This window comes from Stenella coeruleoalba, assembly GCF_951394435.1.
Source record: "Stenella coeruleoalba genome assembly, chromosome: 5".
NCBI lineage: Eukaryota > Metazoa > Chordata > Mammalia > Artiodactyla > Delphinidae > Stenella > Stenella coeruleoalba.
Genome location: NC_137150.1, coordinates 69,150,763 through 69,168,906, shown reverse-complemented (window position 1 = coordinate 69,168,906; position 18,144 = coordinate 69,150,763). Strand labels below are relative to the sequence as shown.

General features: G+C 38.8%; 1 protein-coding gene across 12 annotated transcripts in view; it reads left to right on the top strand.

Annotated features, from left to right (window-relative positions):
* FGF12 (fibroblast growth factor 12) overlaps positions 1 to 18,144 on the top strand; it is a 600,565-nt gene that overhangs the window by 198,572 nt on the left and 383,849 nt on the right. The window contains exon 1 of one of the 12 annotated variants that reach the window (XM_079922231.1): positions 15,374 to 16,110. The exons of the other annotated variants lie outside the window; for them this stretch is intronic. The gene's annotated coding sequence lies outside the window, so the exon portion shown is untranslated. Of the gene's footprint in view, positions 1 to 15,373; positions 16,111 to 18,144 lie in introns of those variants that run through there. 12 annotated transcript variants of the gene reach the window in all.

The following is an 18,144-nucleotide window of genomic DNA, read 5'->3' as shown; positions in this document are numbered from 1 at the left end:
AGGTGTTCTCAGGCTCACCTGCAGAGCCTGAGAAAAGTAAGCAGAAGTGGTGTGTGTCACCTCTGTGTGGAGGCATTCAGTTCCCAGGACGGAATTCTCCAGCCCACTTTTTCCTTTGATGAATGTGAAAACACATTTTGATATGAGAATTAAGGTGCTATGAGAATCAAGGAGACTGAATGCTGAGCCAACACTTAGGAGACAGCTGCCCTGGAGAATGAACCAGATTCCAACAGATTATGTGTGGGTGAGAAATAAACATTCATTGGATGAAGCAACTGAGATTTAGGAATTATTCCAGCACAGCTAAGCCTAAACAGACATTCTACCTGTAGCTATGAGAATTGTACCATGCATGAAGACATTTGGTGTGGTGTTTGGCACTAAGCAAGTGTTCAGTGATGGTAGCAGTGATCACGATGATTTTTCCGGACAATATCCTTTTCCTTTTTTCCCTTTGGCATACTTTCTTCCAAAGGCACCTACCCCCTGGCCCTTTCGCATCTTGGCATCTTTAGACATCGTGATTACTCTGTGTGCGCTATTTTCTACTATCTTACTTAGCTGATGAAATTTACTCCACACTCAAGAACCAACTTAAGTGCATCCCCCAGTGGGGGCTTTCCTCATCCCTGCATCCACCCACACCCCAGAGTCGGTCACTTGGGTTTTGATGCTCACATATACAGAGGATCTCTCCTTAGCACTTTTACCCTAGGCTGCAGGGATACCATTGTGTGTCTGTCTGTCTCTCCTCTTGGGTTGTGGGGTTCCCGAGAGCAGGATCCCTCCTTGTCCATCTCTGCAGTCTGAGAACCTAGAGCAGGATCTGCTACAAAGTAGATATTTAATCAAATGTAAAGATAAATGACCTCCCAAAGCTAACGAGGAAGTAAAATGTTCCACCACGAGGTAACAAGTGATTGGCATAGGTACAAATGCTGTTGTTTTTCTTAACCCTACTCTGTTCTCTATTTCCTCTCAAACTCAGCATGCTTTTGACTTTGTGACCACTGGCTAGCTTAGCTTCCCTATTTTACAGACGAGGACACTGCGTCCAAGGAGAGGACACAGGTTGCACAGACTACAGAGCAGAAATCAGATGATGTTCCTCTGTAGCAACTAAACATGAGGAAGGATCGGGGGTCTATAATATGTACGTTTGTGGGCTCCTCATGGGCGGGGGAAGTAAAGTCGCAAGACTATTGTAGTGGGTAGAATGGCGACCCTCCCCCCAAAGATATGCCTAAATCCTAACCCCTGATACCTAAGAAAGGGGCTTTATTTGGAAAAAGGCTCTTTGCAAATGGAATTAAAGATCTCCAGTTGAGATCAGCCTGGATTATCTAGGTGGGCCCTAAGTCCAATGACAGGTGTCCTTATAAGCAACACAGAGAGGGAGGCTCATAATGGAGAAGACCTTACAAGGTTAGAGGCAGAGCTTGGAGGCCTGGAGCCACCAGAAGCTGAAGAGACAAGAGAATATTCTCCCCCAGAGCATCTGGAGGAAGCGCAGCCCTGCAGACACCTTGATTTTGGACTTACTGTTTTACGCCACCAAGTTTGTGGTAGTTTGTTATAGCAGCCCTAGGAAATTTATGTGACTATCATTTGGAGGATAAATATCTTTCCCCCCTGGGTGTATTTCTTTCCAGTTTTCCAGTTTTGCTTTCTATAATTGTCTCTGAGAAAAATTTTAGTGCTGTTATAAAAATAATGAAAGCCCTGTCACTTTACTTCTTTTTTCCCTTTTTTTCCTCCAAATTCCTTACAGACCTCAGTTCCTTAAGGCATTCTCAGTTCTACTGAAAATCTTAGATTTTTTTTTTTCTTTCTGAAGTTGAGGGTATAGTATCCCCCTTCATGTTCTCTTTCCCCTGGAGCCCATCTTAATAGAAACAATGATAAAGTTCTGAACTTTGCCTCACCTCTGAACCTCTGAAATACCTCTAGTACCTGGGGTAAAGCTGCTCCTTATTCTGCAGAGAAGTCATGATCATTGATTGACCTGTGGACTTCACTGAGTGACTCTGAGGATCCGGTAAGAGACATTGTTGGTAGGAGTTTTGTAAACTGTGAGGTGCTGTGTAGAGACAATGATTATAGAGCCGTTAAAGCTGTTGGTTAATACGCACCAAATACGTATACACAAAACTTATGAAATCTGAGAGTCTTTAATAAAAAGCACCCTCTAGGACAGGGGTCCACATCCGGTAGTGGTCCTCGGCCTGTCAGGAACCGGGCCGCACAGCAGGAGGTGAGCAGAGGGTGAGCGAACGAAGCTTCATCTGCCGCTCCCCACTGCTCCCCATCGCTCCCCATGGCTCCCCATGGCTCCCCACCGCTCCCCATCGCTCGCATTACCAACTGAACCATCCCCACCCCCGCCCCCGTCCGTGGAAAAATTGTCTTCCACGAAACCGGTCCCTGGTGCCGAAAAGGTTGGGGACCGCTGCTCTAGGACACCTACCTGCTCAGGCTGCTCTTATGCTATACTTTGCTGCCATCTTGTGGCCTTTCTGGTAATTGTCTGTCATCGGCTTTTAGACTCAATACTTTTAGACTTGGTTTTTCTAACTATAAACTTTTGAGATTTTTGTTAAAAAAAAAAAAAACAGTGATTTTTCTTTCAGAAGGAAGGTGGAAAATACAGCTCTGAAACTGTGTAGTGTCTTTCTGTGCTCTTATTTGACAGAATCTAGGAGGAATACGTTTGGAAATATCATTTGAAAAATTACGGCTGGTAAATCTGGAGATTGAAAGACTCAGACTGGTCAGAGAGACAACGGACAGTGTTGGGGAATTTAGAGGGATGAAAGCACTGATCCCATCCTGTTGTTGCTATTCCAACATTTCCTGGATATAAAATACTTGTTCAAGTATTCCTGTGTTCTCCACAGGCAGGCAGTCGTTAGCTCCTTTTATCCAGTATCTCTTTCATTTACTCCATGATCTCCAGCATCATGGCTATTGTGTATTTCTGGTCCTTTTTACTTCTTGTCTAGACCATTTCAATACCTGGTCTCCCTGTCTCCACAATCTCTTCTTTTCCTTTTGTCTTGCACATAGTGCTCGATTACTTTTCATGAAGCACTGTAGAGGCAGTACAGAATAGTGAGTAAGACTAAGATGTGGAGCCAGACTGCTAGGTTTTGCATCCTGGCTCAAACCAGATACCTGGGGCAAGTTACTTAAATACTCCATATTTCAATTTCTTTATTTGTATAATGACAATATTACCGGTACCTACTTCATATATTTGTGATAAAGATTAAATGAGTTAATCCACATCAAAATGCCGAGTATTTAGTTAGTGTTCAATTAGTATTTGCTATTATTACTCCTCCCTACTAGAGTGTGAATTCCTTGAATGCAAGACTGTCCTCGATTTGTCTTGGCATCTTCAGATTCATAGGTCTTTTACATTTTCATCATTTGATAATTCTTTTGTTTATACAAGTGAAGAAGCACTAAACTGTTGATGGCACATTCAGGTCGCATCTTGGAACTCCCGTTACATCATTAAATGTGTGTAAGGCCATGCTATAATTTTTTTTAATACAAAATGTTTACAAAATTTTTCAAACTTGCTATGTTTACAGTTAAGAAGCAGTAACATTTATTGAGAATTTCATATGTAATAAGCTCTGTTCAAAACGTTTTAAATGGAAAACCTTATTTAATACAACAGCTTGAGATCGGTGCTATTATCAGCATTCCCTTTTTCTTAAAATTTTGTTTTATTTATTTTTTTATATAGCAGATTCTTATTAGTCATCCATTTTATACACATCAGTGTATATATGTAAATCCCAATCTCCCAATTCATCACACCACCATCCCCACCTGCCACTGCTTTCCCGCCTTGGTGTCCATATGTTTGTTCTCTACATCTGTGTCTCAATTTCTGCCCTGCAAACCAGTTCACCTCTACCATTTTTCTAGGTTCCACATATATGCGTTAATATGCGATATTTTTCTCTTTCTGACTTACTTCACTCTGTATGACAGTCTCTAGATTTATCCACGTCTCTACAAATGACCCAGTTTCATTCCTTTTTATGACTGAGTAATATTCCATTGTACATATGTACCACATCTTCTTTTTCCATTCGTCTGTTGGTGGGCATTTAGGTTGCTTCCATGACCTGGCTGTTGTAAATAGTGCTGCAAGGAACATTGGGGTGCATGTGTCTTTTTGAATTATGGTTTTCTCTGGGTATATGCCCAGTAGTGGGATTGCTGGGTCTTATGGTAATTTTTTTTTAGTTTTTTTAGGAACCTCCATACTGTTCTCAATAGTGGCTGTATCAATTAACATTCCCACCAAAAGTGCAAGAGGATTCCCTTTTCTCCACACCCTCTCCAGCATTTGTTGTTTGTAGATTTTCTGATGATGACCATTCTAACTGGTGTGAGGTGATTCCTCATTGTAGTTTTGATTTGCATTTCTCTAATAATCAGTGATGTTGAGCAGCTTTTCATGTACTTCTTGGCCATCTGTATGTCTTCTTTGGAGAAATGTCTATTTAGGTCTTCTGCCCATTTTTGGATTGGGTTGTTTGTTTTTTTAATACTGAGCTGCATGAGCTGTTTATATATTTTGGAGATTAATCCTTTGTCCATGGGTTCGTTTGCAAATATTTTTTCCCATTCTGAGGGTTGTCTTTTTGTCTTGTTTGTAGTTTCCTTTGCTTTGCAAAGTTTCATTAGGTCCCATTTGTTTATTTTTGTTTTTATTTCCATTACTCTAGGAGGTGGATCAAAAAATATCTTGCTGTGATTCATGTCAAAGAGTGTTCTTCCTGTGTTTTCCTCTAAGAGTTTTTTATAGTGTCTGGTCTTAATTTAGGGCTCTAATCCATTTTGAGTTTATTTTTGTGTATGGTGTTAGGGAGTGTTCTAATTTCATTCTTTTATATGTAGCTGTCCAGTTTTCCAAGCACCACTTATTGAAGAGGCCGTCTTTTCTCCATTGTATATCCTTGCCTCCTTTGTCATAGATTAGTTGACCATAGGTGCATGGGTTTATCTCTGGGCTTTCTATCCTGCTCCATTGATCTATATTTCTGTTTTTGTGCCAGTGCCATATTTTCTTGATTACTGTAGCTTTCTGTATAGTCCGAAGTCAGGGAGTCCGATTCCTGCAGCTCTGTTTTTTTCCCTCAAGACTGCTTTGGCTATTTGGGGTCTTTTGTGTCTCCATACAAATTTCAAGATATTTTGTTCCAGTTCTGTAGAAAATGCCATTGGTAATTTGATAGGGATTACACTGAATCTGTAGATTGCTTTGTGTAATATAGTCATTTTCACAATATTGATTCTTCCAGTCCAAGAACATGGCATTTCTCTCCATCTGTTGGTATCATCTTTAATTTCTTTCATCAGTGTCTTATAGTTTTCTGCATACAGGTCGTTGTATCCCTAGATAGGTTTATTTCTAGGTATTGTATTCTTTTTGTTGCAATGGTAAATGGAAGTGTTTCCTTAATTTCTCTTTCAGATATTTCATCATTAGTGTATAGGAATGACAGAGCTTTCTGTGCATTAATTTTGTATCCTGCAACTTCACCACATTCATTGATTAGCTCTAGTTTTCAGGTGGCATCTTTAGGATTCTCTATGTATAGTATCACGGCATCTGCAAACAGTGACAGTTTTACTTCTTCTTTTCCAATTTGTATTCCTTGTATTTCTTTTTCTTCTTGATCTATATTTCTGCTTTTGTGCCATTACCATAATGTCTTGATTACTGTAGCTTTGTAGTATAGTCTGAAGTCAGGGAGCCTGATTGCTCCAGCTGCATTTTTCATTCTCAAGATTACTTTGGCTATTCGGGTTCTTTTGTGTTTCCATACAAATTGTGCAATTTTTTGTTCTAGTTCTGTGAAAAATGCCAGTGTTAGTTTGATAGGGATTGCACTGAATCTGTAGATTGCTTTGGGTAGCAGAGTCATTTTCACAATGTTGATTCTTCCAATCCAAGAACATGGTATATCTCTCCATCTATTTGCATCATCTTTAATTTTTCATCTGTGTCTTATAATTTTCTGCATACAGGTCTTTTGTCTCCTTAGGTGGCTTTATTCCTCGATATTTTATTCTTTTTGTTGCAGTGGTAATTTAGAGTGTTTTCTTAATTTCACTTTCAAATTTTTCATCATTAGTGTGTAAGAATGCCAGAGATTTCTGTGCATTAATTTTGTATCCTGCTACTTTACCAAATTCATTGATTAGCTCTAGTGGTTTTCTGGTACCATCTTTAGGATTCTCTATGTATAGTATCATGTCATCTGCAAACAGTAACAGCTTTACTTCTTCTTTTCCGATTTGGATTCCTTTTATTTCTTTTTCTTCTCTGATTGTTGTGGCTAAAACTTCCAAAACTATGTTGAATAAGAGTGGTGAGAGTGGGCAACCTTGTCTCGTTCCTGATCTTAGTGGAAATGGTTTCAGTTTTTCACCATTGAGAATGATGTTTGCTGTGGGTTTGTCATATATGGACTTTATTATGTTGAGGAAAGTTCCCTCTATGCCTACTTTCTGCAGGGTTTTTATCATAAATCGGTGTTGAATTTTGTCAAAAGCTTTTTCTGCATCTATTGAGATGATCATATGGTTTTTCTTCTTCAATTTGTTAATATGGTGTATCACATTGATTGAATTGCATATATTGAAGAATCCTCGCATTCCTGGGATAAACCCCCTTGATCATGGTGTATGGTCCTTTTAATGTGATGTTGGATTCTGTTTGCTAGTATTTTGTTGAGGATTTTTGCATCTATGTTCATCAATGATATTGGCCTGTAGTTTTCTTTCTTTGTGACATCTTTGTCTAGTTTTAGTATCAGGGTGATGGTGGCCTTGTAGAATGAGTTTGGGAGTGTTCCTCCCTCTGCTATATTTTGGAAGAGTTTGAGAAGGATAGGTGTTAGCTCTTCTCTAAATGTTTCATAGAATTCGCCTGTGAAGCCATCTGGTCCTGGACTTTTGTTTGTTGGAAGATTTTTCATCACAGTTTCAATTTCAGTGCTTGTGATTGGTCTGTTCATATTTTCTATTTCTTCCTGGTTCAGTCTCAACAGGTTGTGCATTTCTAAGAATTTGTCCATTTATTCCAGGTTGTCCATTTTATTGGCATAGAGTTGCTTGTTGTAATCTCTCATGATCCTTTGTATTTCTGCAGTGTCAGTTGTTACTTCTCCTTTTTCATTTCTAATTCTATTGATTTGAGTCTTCTCCCTTTTTTTCTTGATGAGGCTGGCTAATGGGTTATCAATTTTGTTTCTTTTCTCAAAGAACCAGCTTTTAGTTTTATTGATCTTTGCTATTGTTTCCTTCATTTCTTTTTCATTTATTTCTGATCTGACCTTTCCTTCTGCTAACTTTGGGTGTTTTTTGTTCTTCTTTCTCTAATTGCTTTAGGTGCAAGGTTGGTTGTTTATTTGAGATGTTTCCTGTTTCTTAAGGTAGGATTGTATTGCTATAAACTTCCCTCTTAGAACTGCTTTTGCTGCATTCCATAGGTTTTGGGTCTTCCTGTCTCCATTGTCATTTGTTTCTAGGTATTTTTTGATTTCCTCTTTGATTTCTTCAGTGATCACTTCGTTATTAAGTAGTGTGTTGTTTTGCCTCCATGTGTTTGTATTTTTTACAGATCTTTCCCTGTAATTGATATCGAGTCTCATAGTGTTGTAGTCGGAAGATACTTGATACGATTTCAATTTTCTTAAATTTACCAAGGCTAGATTTGTGACCCAAGGTATGATCTATGCTGGAGAATATTCCATGAGCACTTGAGAAAAATGTGTATTCTGTTGTTTTTGGATGGAATGTCCTATAAATATCAATTAAGTCCATCTTGTTTAATGTATCATTTAAAGCTTGTATTTCTTTATTTATTTTCGTTTTGGATGACCTGTCCATTGGTGAAAGTGGGGTGTTAAAGTCCCCTACTATGATTGCGTTCCTGTCGATTTCCCCTTTTATGGCTGTATTTGCCTTATGTACTGAGGTCCTCTTATGTTGGGTGCATAAATATTTACAATTGTTATATGTTCTTCTTGGATTGATCCCTTGATCATTATGTAGTGTTCTTCTTTGTCTCTTGTAGTAGTCTTTGTTTTAATGTCTATTTTTTCTGATATGAGAATTGCTACTCCAGCTTTCTTTTGATTTCCATTTGAATGGAATATCTTTTTCCATCCCCTCACTTTCAGTCTGTATGTGTCCCTAGGTCTGAAATTGGTCTCTTGTAGACAGCATATATACAGGTCTTGTTGTTTTATCCATTCAGCCAATCTGTGTCTTTTGGTTTGAGCATTTAATCCATTTACATTTAAGGTAATATCGATATGTATGTTCCTATTACCATTTTCTAAATTGTTTTGGGTTTTTTATTGTAGGTCTTTTCCTTTTGTGTTTCCTGCCTATAGCAGTTCCTTTAGCACTTGTTGTAAAGCTGGTTTGGTGGTGCTGAATTCTGTTAGCTTTTGCTTGTGTGTAAAGGTTTTAATTTCTCTGTCAAGTCTGAATGAGTTCTGTGCTGTGTAGAGTAATCTTTGTTGTAAGTTTTTCTCCTTCATCACTTTAAATATGTCCTGCCAGTCCCTTCTGGCTTGCAGAGTTTCTGCTGAAAGATCAGCTGTTAACCTTATGGGGATTCCCTTGTGTGTTATTTTTCCCTTGCTGCTTTTACTAGTTTTCTTTGTATTTAATTTTTGACAGTTTGATTAATATGTGTCTTGGCATGTTTCTCCTTGGATTTATCCTGTATGGGACTCTCTGTGCTTCCTGGACTTTTTAAAAACTATTTCCTTTCCCATATTAGGAAAGTTTTCAACTATAATCTCTTCAAATATTTTCTCAGTCACTTTCTTTTTCTCTTCTTCTTCTGGGACCCCTATAATTCGAATGTTGATGCATTTGATGTCCCAGAGGTCTCTGAGACTGTCCTCAGTTATTTTCATTCTTTTGTCTTTATTCTGCTCTGCAGTAGTTATTCCCACTATTTTATCTTCCAGGTCACTTATCGGTTCTTCTGCCTCAGTTATTCCACTATTAATCCCTTCTGGAGTGTTTTTAATTTCGTTTATTGTGTTGTTCATCATTGCTTGTTTCCTCTTTAGTTCTTCTAGGTCCTCGTTAAATGTTTCTTGCATCTTCTCTATTCTATTTCCAAGATTTTGGATCATTTTTACTATGATTATTCTGAATTCTTTTTCAGGTAGACTGCCTATTTCCTCTTCAGTTGTTAGGTCTGGTGGGTTTCTACCTTGCTCCGTCATTTGCTGTGTGTTTTTCTGTCTTTTCGTTTTGCTTATCTTACTGTGTTTGGGCTCTCCTCTTCGCAGGCTGCAGGTTCGTAGTTCCTGTTGTTTTTGGTGTCTGTCCCCAGTGGCTAAGGTTGGTTCAGTGGGTTGTGTAGGCTTCCTGGTGGAGGGGACTAGTGCCTGTGTTCTGGTGGATGAGGCTGGATCTTGTCTTTCTGGTGGGCAGGTACACATCTGGTGGTGTGTTTTGGGGTGCCTGTGGCCTTATTATGATTTTAGGCAGCCTCTCTGCTAATGGATGGGACTGTGTTCCTGTCTTGCTAGTGGTTTGGCGTAGGGTGCCCAGCACTGTAGTTTGCTGGTCATTGAGTGAAGCCGGGTCTTGGTGTTGAGATGGAGATCTCTGGGAGATTTTCGCTGTTTGATATTATGTGGAGCTGGGAGGTCTCTTGTGGACCAGTGTCCTGAAGTTGGCTCTTCCACCTCAGTGGCACAGCCCTGATGCCTGGCTGGAGCACCAAGAGACTGTTCTCCACACGGCTCAGAATAAAAGGGAGAAAAAATAAAAAGAAAGAGGATAAAATAAAATAAAGTAAGATAAAATAAAATAAAGTTATTAAAATAAAAAATAATCATAAAAAATGTTTTCAAGTAAAAAAAAAAAAAATGGACAGACAGAACCCTAGGACAAATGGTGAAAGCAAAGCTATACAGACAAAATCTCATGCAGAAGCATACACATACACACTCACAAAAAGAGGAAAAGGGGAAAAATAATATATCTTGCTCCCAAAGTCCACCTCCTCAATTTGGGATGATTCGTTGTCTATTCAGGTATTCCACAGATGCAGAGTACATCAAGTTGATTGTGGAGCTTTAATCCGCTGCTTCTGAGGCTGCTGGGAGAAATTTCCCTTTCTCTTCTTTGTTCGCACAGCTCCCAGGGTTCAGCTTTGGATTTGGCCCCGCCTCTGAGTGTAGGTCACCTGAGGGTATCTCTTCTCTGCTCAGGCAGGACAGGGTTAAAGAGCAGCTGATTTGGCGGCTCTGGCACACTCAGGCAGCGGCGGGGGTGGGGGTGGGGCGTTAGGTGTACGGATGCAGGGCGAGCGTGCAGTGACAGAGGCCAGCGTGACGTTGCACCAGCCTGAGGTGCACCGTGTGTTCTCCCGGGGAAGTTGTCCCTGGATCACGGGACCCTGGCAGTGGCGGGCTGCACAGGCTCCTGGCAGGGGAGGTGGGGGGAGTAACCTGTGCTTGCACATATGCTTCTTGGTGACTGCAGCAGCAGCCTTAGCATCTCATGCCTGTCTCTGGGGTCCGTGCTGTTAGCCGCAGCTCGCACCCGTCTCTGGAGCTCCTTTACGCAGAGCTCTTAATCCCCTCTCCTCGTGCACCAGGAAACAAAGAAGCAAGAAAAAGTCTCTTGTCTCTTTGGCAGCTCCAGACTTTTCCTGGACTCCCTCTCGGCTAGCCGTGGCGCACTAACCCCTTCAGGCTGTGTTCACACCACCAACCCCAGTCCTTTTCCTGCATCCAACTGAAGCCCGAGCCTCAGCCCCCAGACCCCGCCCGTCCCGGCGGGTGAGCAGACAGGCCTCTCGGGCTGGTGAGTGCTGGGTGGCACCGATCCTCTGTGCAGGAATCTCTCCGCTGTGCCCTCCGCAGCCCTGTTGCTGTGCTCTCCTCTGCGGCTCCGAAGCCTTTCCCCTCCGCCACCGGCAGTCTCCACTGCGAAGGGGCTTCTAGTGTGTGGAAACCTTTCCTCCACAGCTCCCTCCCACTGGTGCAGGTCCCATCCCTATTCTTTTGCCTCTGTTTTTTCTTTTGGCCTACCCAGGTATGTGGGGAGTTTCTTGCCTTTTGGGAGGTGTGAGGTCTTCTGCCAGCGTTAAGTGGGTGTTCTATAGGAGCACTTCCACGTGTAGATGTATTTCTGGTGTATCTTTGGGGAGGAAGGTGATCTCTGTGTCTTACTCTTCCACCATCTTCTCCAACTCTATTTCATTTATTTCTGCTCTGATCTTTATGATCTCTTTCCTTCTGCTAACTTTTGGTTTTGTTTGTTCTTCTTTCTCTACTTCCTTTAGGTGTAAGTTTAGATTGTTTGAGATTTTTCTTGTGTCTTGAGGTAGGCTTGTATTGCTATAAACTTCCCTCTTAGAACTGCTTTTGCTGCATCCCATAGGTTTTGGATCATCGTGTTTTCATTGTCATTTGTCTCTAGGTATTGTTTTATTTCCTCTTTGATTTCTTCAGTGATCTCTTGGTTATTTAGTAACATATTGTTTAGCCTCCAATGTATTTGTGTTTTTTACATTTTTTCCCCTGTAATTGATTCCTAATCTCATAGCGATGTGGTCATAAAAGATGCCTGGTATGATTTCAATTTTCTTAAATTTACTGAGCCTTGATTTGTGACCCAAGATGTGATCTATCCTGGATAATGTTCCGTGCGCACTTGAGAAGAAAGTGTAATTTGCTGTTTCTGGATGCAGTGTCCTATAAATATCAATTAACCCTGTCTGATCTGTTGTGTTATTTAAAGCTTGTGTTTCCTTGTTAATTTTCTGTTTGGATGATCTGTCCATTGGTGTAAGTGAGGTGCTAAAGTCCCCCACTATTATTGTGTTACTGTCGATTTCCTCTTTTATAGCTGTTAGCAGTTGCCTTATGTATTGAGGTGCTCCTATGTTGGTTGCATATATATTTATAATTGTTATATCTTCTTCTTGGATTGATCCTTTGATTGTTATATAGTGTCCTTCCTTGTCTCTTATAACATTCTTTATTTTAAAGTCAATTTTATCTGATATGAGTATTGCTACTGCAGCTTTCTTTTGATTTCCATTTGCATGGAATATCTTTTTCCATCCCCTCGCTTTCAGTCTGAATGTGTCCCTAGGTCTGAAGTGGGTCTCTTGTAGACAGCATATATATGGGTCTTGTTTTTGTATCCATTCAGCAAGCCTGTATCTTTTGGTTGGAGCATTTAATCCATTCATGTTTAAGGTAATTATCAATATGTATGTTCCTATGACCATTTTCTTAATTGTTCTGGGTTTGTTTTTGTAGGTCCTTTTCTTCTCGTGTGTTTCCCACTTAGAGAAGTTCCTTTAGCATTTGTCATAGAGCTGGTTTGGTGGTGCTGAATTCTCTTAGCTTTTGCTTGTCTGTAAAGCTTTCGATTTCTCCATGGAATCTGAATGAGATCCTTGACAGGTAGAGTAATCTTTGTTGTAGGTTCTTCCCTTTCATCCCTTTCATCACTTTAAGTATATCATGCCACTCCCTTCTGGCTTGTAGAGTTTCTGCTGATAAATCAGCTGTTAACCTTATGGGAGTTCCCTTGTATATTATTTGTCATTTTTCCCTTGCTGCTTTCAGTAATTTTTCTTTGTCTTTAATTTTTGCCAATTCGATTACTATGTGTCTTGGTGTGTTTCTCCTTGGGTTTATCCTGTATGGGAGTCTCTGCACTTCCTGGACTTGGTGGTTATTTCCTTTCCCATGTTAGGGAATTTTTCAACTGTAATCTCTTCAAATATTTTCTCTGGACCTTTCTCTCTCTCTTCTCCTTCTGGGACCCCTATAATGCCAATGTTGTTGCATTTAATGTTGTCCAAGAGTTCTCTTATCTGTCTTTATTTCTTTTCATTCTTTTTTCTTCTGTTCCGCAGCAGTGAATTCCACCATTCTGTCTTCCAGGTCACTTATCTGTTCTTCTGCCTCAGTTATTCTTCTATTGATTTCTTCTAGTGTATTTTTCATTTCAGTTATTGTGTTGTGCATCTCTGTTTGGTTGTTCTTTAATTCTTCTAGATCTTTTTAAAACGTTTCTTGCATCTTCTTGATCTTTGTCTCCATTCTTTTCCCAAGGTCCTGGATCATCTTCACTATCATTATTCTGAATTCTTTTTCTGGAAGGTTGCCTATCTCCACTTCATTTAGTTGTTTTTCTGGGGTTTTTATCTTGTTCCTTCATCTGTTACATAGCCCTCTGCCTTTTCCTCTTGTCTCTCTTTCTGTGAATGTGGTTTTTGTTCCATAGGCTGCAGGACTGTAGTTCTTCTTCAGCATTCCCATTTTATATAAAGGAAACAAAGATGTGGGGAAGTCCCACATCGTGTAAGAAGTTGAGACCAGTTTAGCACTAATGCAGTTTGTCTCAAGTTTTTATTCTTAAGTGACCTCAGTGCTATAAATACTTTCTTCTTTATTGTCTGGTTTCAATTCTGAGATGCTGTTTCTGAACATCAAAGACAGAAAACATTTTAAAGATTCTGAACCCAGTGGAACGTAGACTGCCAAGCTCACTGCCGTATCGCTGTTGCATCAGACCTTGCCTTGCAGTAGCCTCTTCTGTGAACAGTGCTCTGTTTGATAATGAGCTGTGAACACTGGTTTTAGGTGCACTTGGATTGTTGTAAGTGTGGAGGTCTGAAGGCCACAAGGGCCAAGTATTTTTAAGTTTGTTGCAGAAGATAAAACAATGATTCTATTCCTATAGTGTATTGTCTGACATACCGCAAACCACTTCCTGCTCCAAATGCTGGCCTGTGTTGGAAAGTCTTCCTGAGAAGACTGGGTCCCTGAAGTACAAAGTGGACCTGACAATGCATTCCCTGAGGTAAGTAGAGCAGCCAGAGCTTCTGGATGTTCCAGGAAGAGCACACGTGGTCTAGTTTTTATACTTGGTCCCATTGTCCTGAGTTTTTACCCATTGGTACATATTTTTATGGTACACTTATTCTTGCACCCTATAAATAATTATTAAGGGTCCTCTAAATTCAAGTTACATTAAGGTAACGTAGAGATTGTATCTTCTCCAGGTGTTCCGCAAGGGGAATCTCATCTATCTGGTACACCTTACTGCACTTAATAGTTCTCTCATTTATTCATTCATTCCAAGTTTATTCAAAACTACATGTGTTCACCTACTCTACAGAAAATGCTGCCAGGTGCCATCAGGGATGGTAAGTTTGTTAAAGATATTTAAAAAGTAGATATAAATATAACCTAGAAATCATTTTATCTTTTGAGATGGAATTAAAATGGAAAGAATTTTTATCCCTCGTTCCTTGCCTTCTTTCTGGTGATTTTCTAGGGAAGCTGTATTTCTCCTAGACGCCTCAAACTCTTTTTTTTTTTTAAATATTTATTTATTTAGCTGCGTTGGGTCTTAGTTGCGGCATGCGGGATCCAGCTCCCTGACCAGGGATCGAACCCAGGCCCCCCACATTGGGAGCAGGGAGTCCCAGCCACGGGACCACCAGGGAAGTCTCTACACCTCAAACTCTTAAGTCACTGCTTGTGCAGAATTAGTTCAATTTATGTATCATGCTTTTTCATCCATTTTTGCTAGTCATTGCTTACTACCTCATTCCTTCACTTTATCCAAGTATCAACTGACATGATCTTGGACTTCCCAGCCTCCAGACCTCTGGGAAATAAGTTTCTGTTTTTTATGAGCTACCTTATTTTCTTATAGATGTCGAGGCTAAGATAGACTCCATTCTGTCTCTCTTTTTTTTTTTTTCTCACATCTTCTCTTCTGTACTTCAGGACCACATCCTCAGTTGCTTTTGGAGATACGATCCTACCCCAAAAAAGCTATCTTCTTAAAAAAACTTTTCTTCCTGTTAAACTAACTGATATTTTTCTCTGCTATATACAGAAAATTTTAACTTCGAAAAAACGCAGGCCCACTAAATGCCAATCGTCCATTAATAACAAAAACACATATCTTGTTATACACTTCCTCAAACTTGAGGTGAATTAATTCTTTTAATCCTTATAACAACTCTATAATATAGGTACTCTTATGATCCCTATTTTGTCAGATAAGAAAACTGAGGAATAGAGAGGTTAGGATTCCAAACTAGGCAGTGTGGCTCCAAAGTCTATGCTTTAAATCTTAAGGTATACTACCTATCACTATATTTATCTATTGATAATAGCCGAGTTAAATATTGAACAATTATATAGTTTCTCTCTTTGTTTCAAAACACCAATGGTATATATTTGTTAATAAAGCACCACTCAGACCCTTTATTTGGACGTAATTGTGTTCACATATTTAAACTTGCCAAGTCCTAATCAAGATACCATCCTCAAACATTACCATTCTTCTTCTTTGGGTTTAGCTTGATTTTTCCTCTTTTAAGAAGTAATCAAAGTTGAAATGAACCTGTCTCTCCTCAGTTTCTGATATCAAACCATTGGCAGTAATAGAAGCAAGCCAGGAGGAAGATAGGATTGTGTGTGCAAAACCATTATTGTGTGGGCAAGTGCTGAATGTGTGAGTTGTGAGCCTGGTGAAACACCTAATCCTTGTCATACAGTCTTGAGGTGGGAGGGACCTTAAAGTTTGGGTTGTCTAACCACTCATCAGATGCTTGAATTTTGTCTCTGATTATTTTTAGCGTATACCACCTCTTGATATATTCCTTTAGACTTGGATAGACCTAACTTTGTTATCTTGAACTGAAATCTCTTTAATTTTAACTTCAACCATGGGTCTCAGTTCTAAATCTCCTGGGATCACATAAACAAGTCCAGTCTTCTTTTACATGGTGTATAAAGTATAAAGACCACTTACATGTCCAGTTTGGTCTTGAGTTTTCAAGCTCCTCTGAGGGTTTTTAAGACAAGACTTTGAGTCTCCTCATTACCCTGATCATGTAATTTGAACTTCGTCCTAGGGAGAACACTGTGTCTATGACTAGGTCAGCCAAACAGTGCTGGTTTCAGTGTGGGAGCTCTTTGTGAATGTCTGATGGAGAGTGTTTAAAATGAGAACTGAGCGAACAAGAGAGACAGTTGTTTGCAAGAAAACGTTAGTGGATAGAACACAGTAAGCTAGTAAGCTTCTTAGAGGTAGGATTGATATCACCCAAAATTTATCATTTTTTCCCCAATTTTTTTATTAATTGGCATAATGAATAGTACACCTATTTGCTGGTGACAGATATATTTTATTGTAAATAATATATAATTCAGTTATTTATCCCATGGTGACAAGACAGCCTATATAAATTTTGTTTGTTAGTAAGAGTTATGTCTGGTACAACTCTAGTGCGTTGTGGGTTTTTATTTTCATAGATTTTTATAAAGTAAAAATGAATGCATCCTTTGTGTTTATTATAGTTTAAAGTGAAATTTAAAATCAGTAAAATACAGAAATCTTTAATATATAATTTGTAGAGATTTGACAATGTAACCAACACATCAATCAAGATATATAACATTTCCATCACTCCAGAGAATATCCTCATGTCCACTTCTGGTCAGTTACCATCCCCCCTAATATGCAACCAGTCTTCCAGTTTTAATCGTCATAAATTAGTTTGACCTGATCTTGAATTTCATATAAATGGAATCATACAGTACATACTGTTTTATATATGACTTCTTTCACTCCACATATTATTTCTGAGATTCACCCATGTTGTGTTTCAGTAGTTTATTCTTTTTAAATTGCTATTATTCTATTATATACCTATACCACAAACTATTTATCCATTTTAATTTTATTAGACATTTGGATTATTTCCAGTTTTTGATTATTTTGAATAAAGCTGATAGAAACACTCATGTACAAGTTTTTTATGCTATGTTTTCACTTCTTTTGTGTAAAAGAGTGGAAGTGTTGGGACACGGTGTAAGTGTATTTTTGACTTTATAATGAGCTGCCAACAACTTTCCAAACAATCTGATGCTATTGTAAATGATTTTTAGAAAAGTTATTTTCTAGTCATTTGTAACATAGTACACTCCCAAAATACGAGTGTTCCAGTTGGTCCACCTTCTCACCAATTATAGTGTTTTCAACCTTTTTAAAATGAAGTAGTATGGCATCATCATTTTAATTTGCATTTCTCTGTTGACTAATGATGTTGCAAACCTTTTCATATGCTTATTGGTCATTTGTATATCTTCTTTTTTGAAATGACTGTACAAATATTTTGCTTATTTTTAAAATTGTGTTTTGTCTTTCTTTTGTTGATTTTTAGAACAGATGTATATATGTTGTAGAAATATATATATATATTTGGAGAGAGAGAGAGAGAGAGAGAGGACATTGATTATATATAGGATTAATATCACCCCAAATTTCTCTTTTGTCCCCCAATTTGTATACTGGTTGGTCATTGTATACTAGGTCATTCCCCATTCTCCCCTTTTCCCCATCCTTGGCAACCACTCATCTTTCTGTTTCTATAGATTTGCCTTCTGGGGATGTCATATAACTGGAATCATATGATATCTGGCTTTTTACAACTGGCTACTTTCACTTAGCGTAATGTTTTCAAGGTTTGCCCATGATGTAGCATAGATCAATACTTCATTCCTTTTTGTGGCTGACTATTCCGTAGAATGGATATACTACATTTCATTTATCCATTCATTTTTTAAAACTTTTTATTTTATGTTGGAGTATAGTTGGTTACAATGTTGTGTTAGTGTCAGGTGTACAGCAAAGTGATTCAGTTATATATATACATGTATCTATTCTTTTTCAAATTCTTTTCCCATTTAGGTTGTTACATAATATTGAACGGAGTCCCCTGTGTTATACAGTAGGTCCTTGTTGGTTATCCATTTAAAATATAGCAGTGTGTACATGTTAATCCCAAACTCCCTAACTATCCTTCCCCCGACCCTTCCCCCAGTAACCATTATGTTTGATTTGCTAGAAATTTATTAATGATATTTTTGTACCAATGTCTATGAGGATATTGATTTGTATTTTCTTTTCATTAATAGCTTTGTCAGTTTTGGGGGAAGTTTTCTTTCCTCCTTTAATTTATGAAAGTTTATTTAAGATTAGTATTCTTCCTTCCTTAATGTTTGATATAGTTCAGCAGTA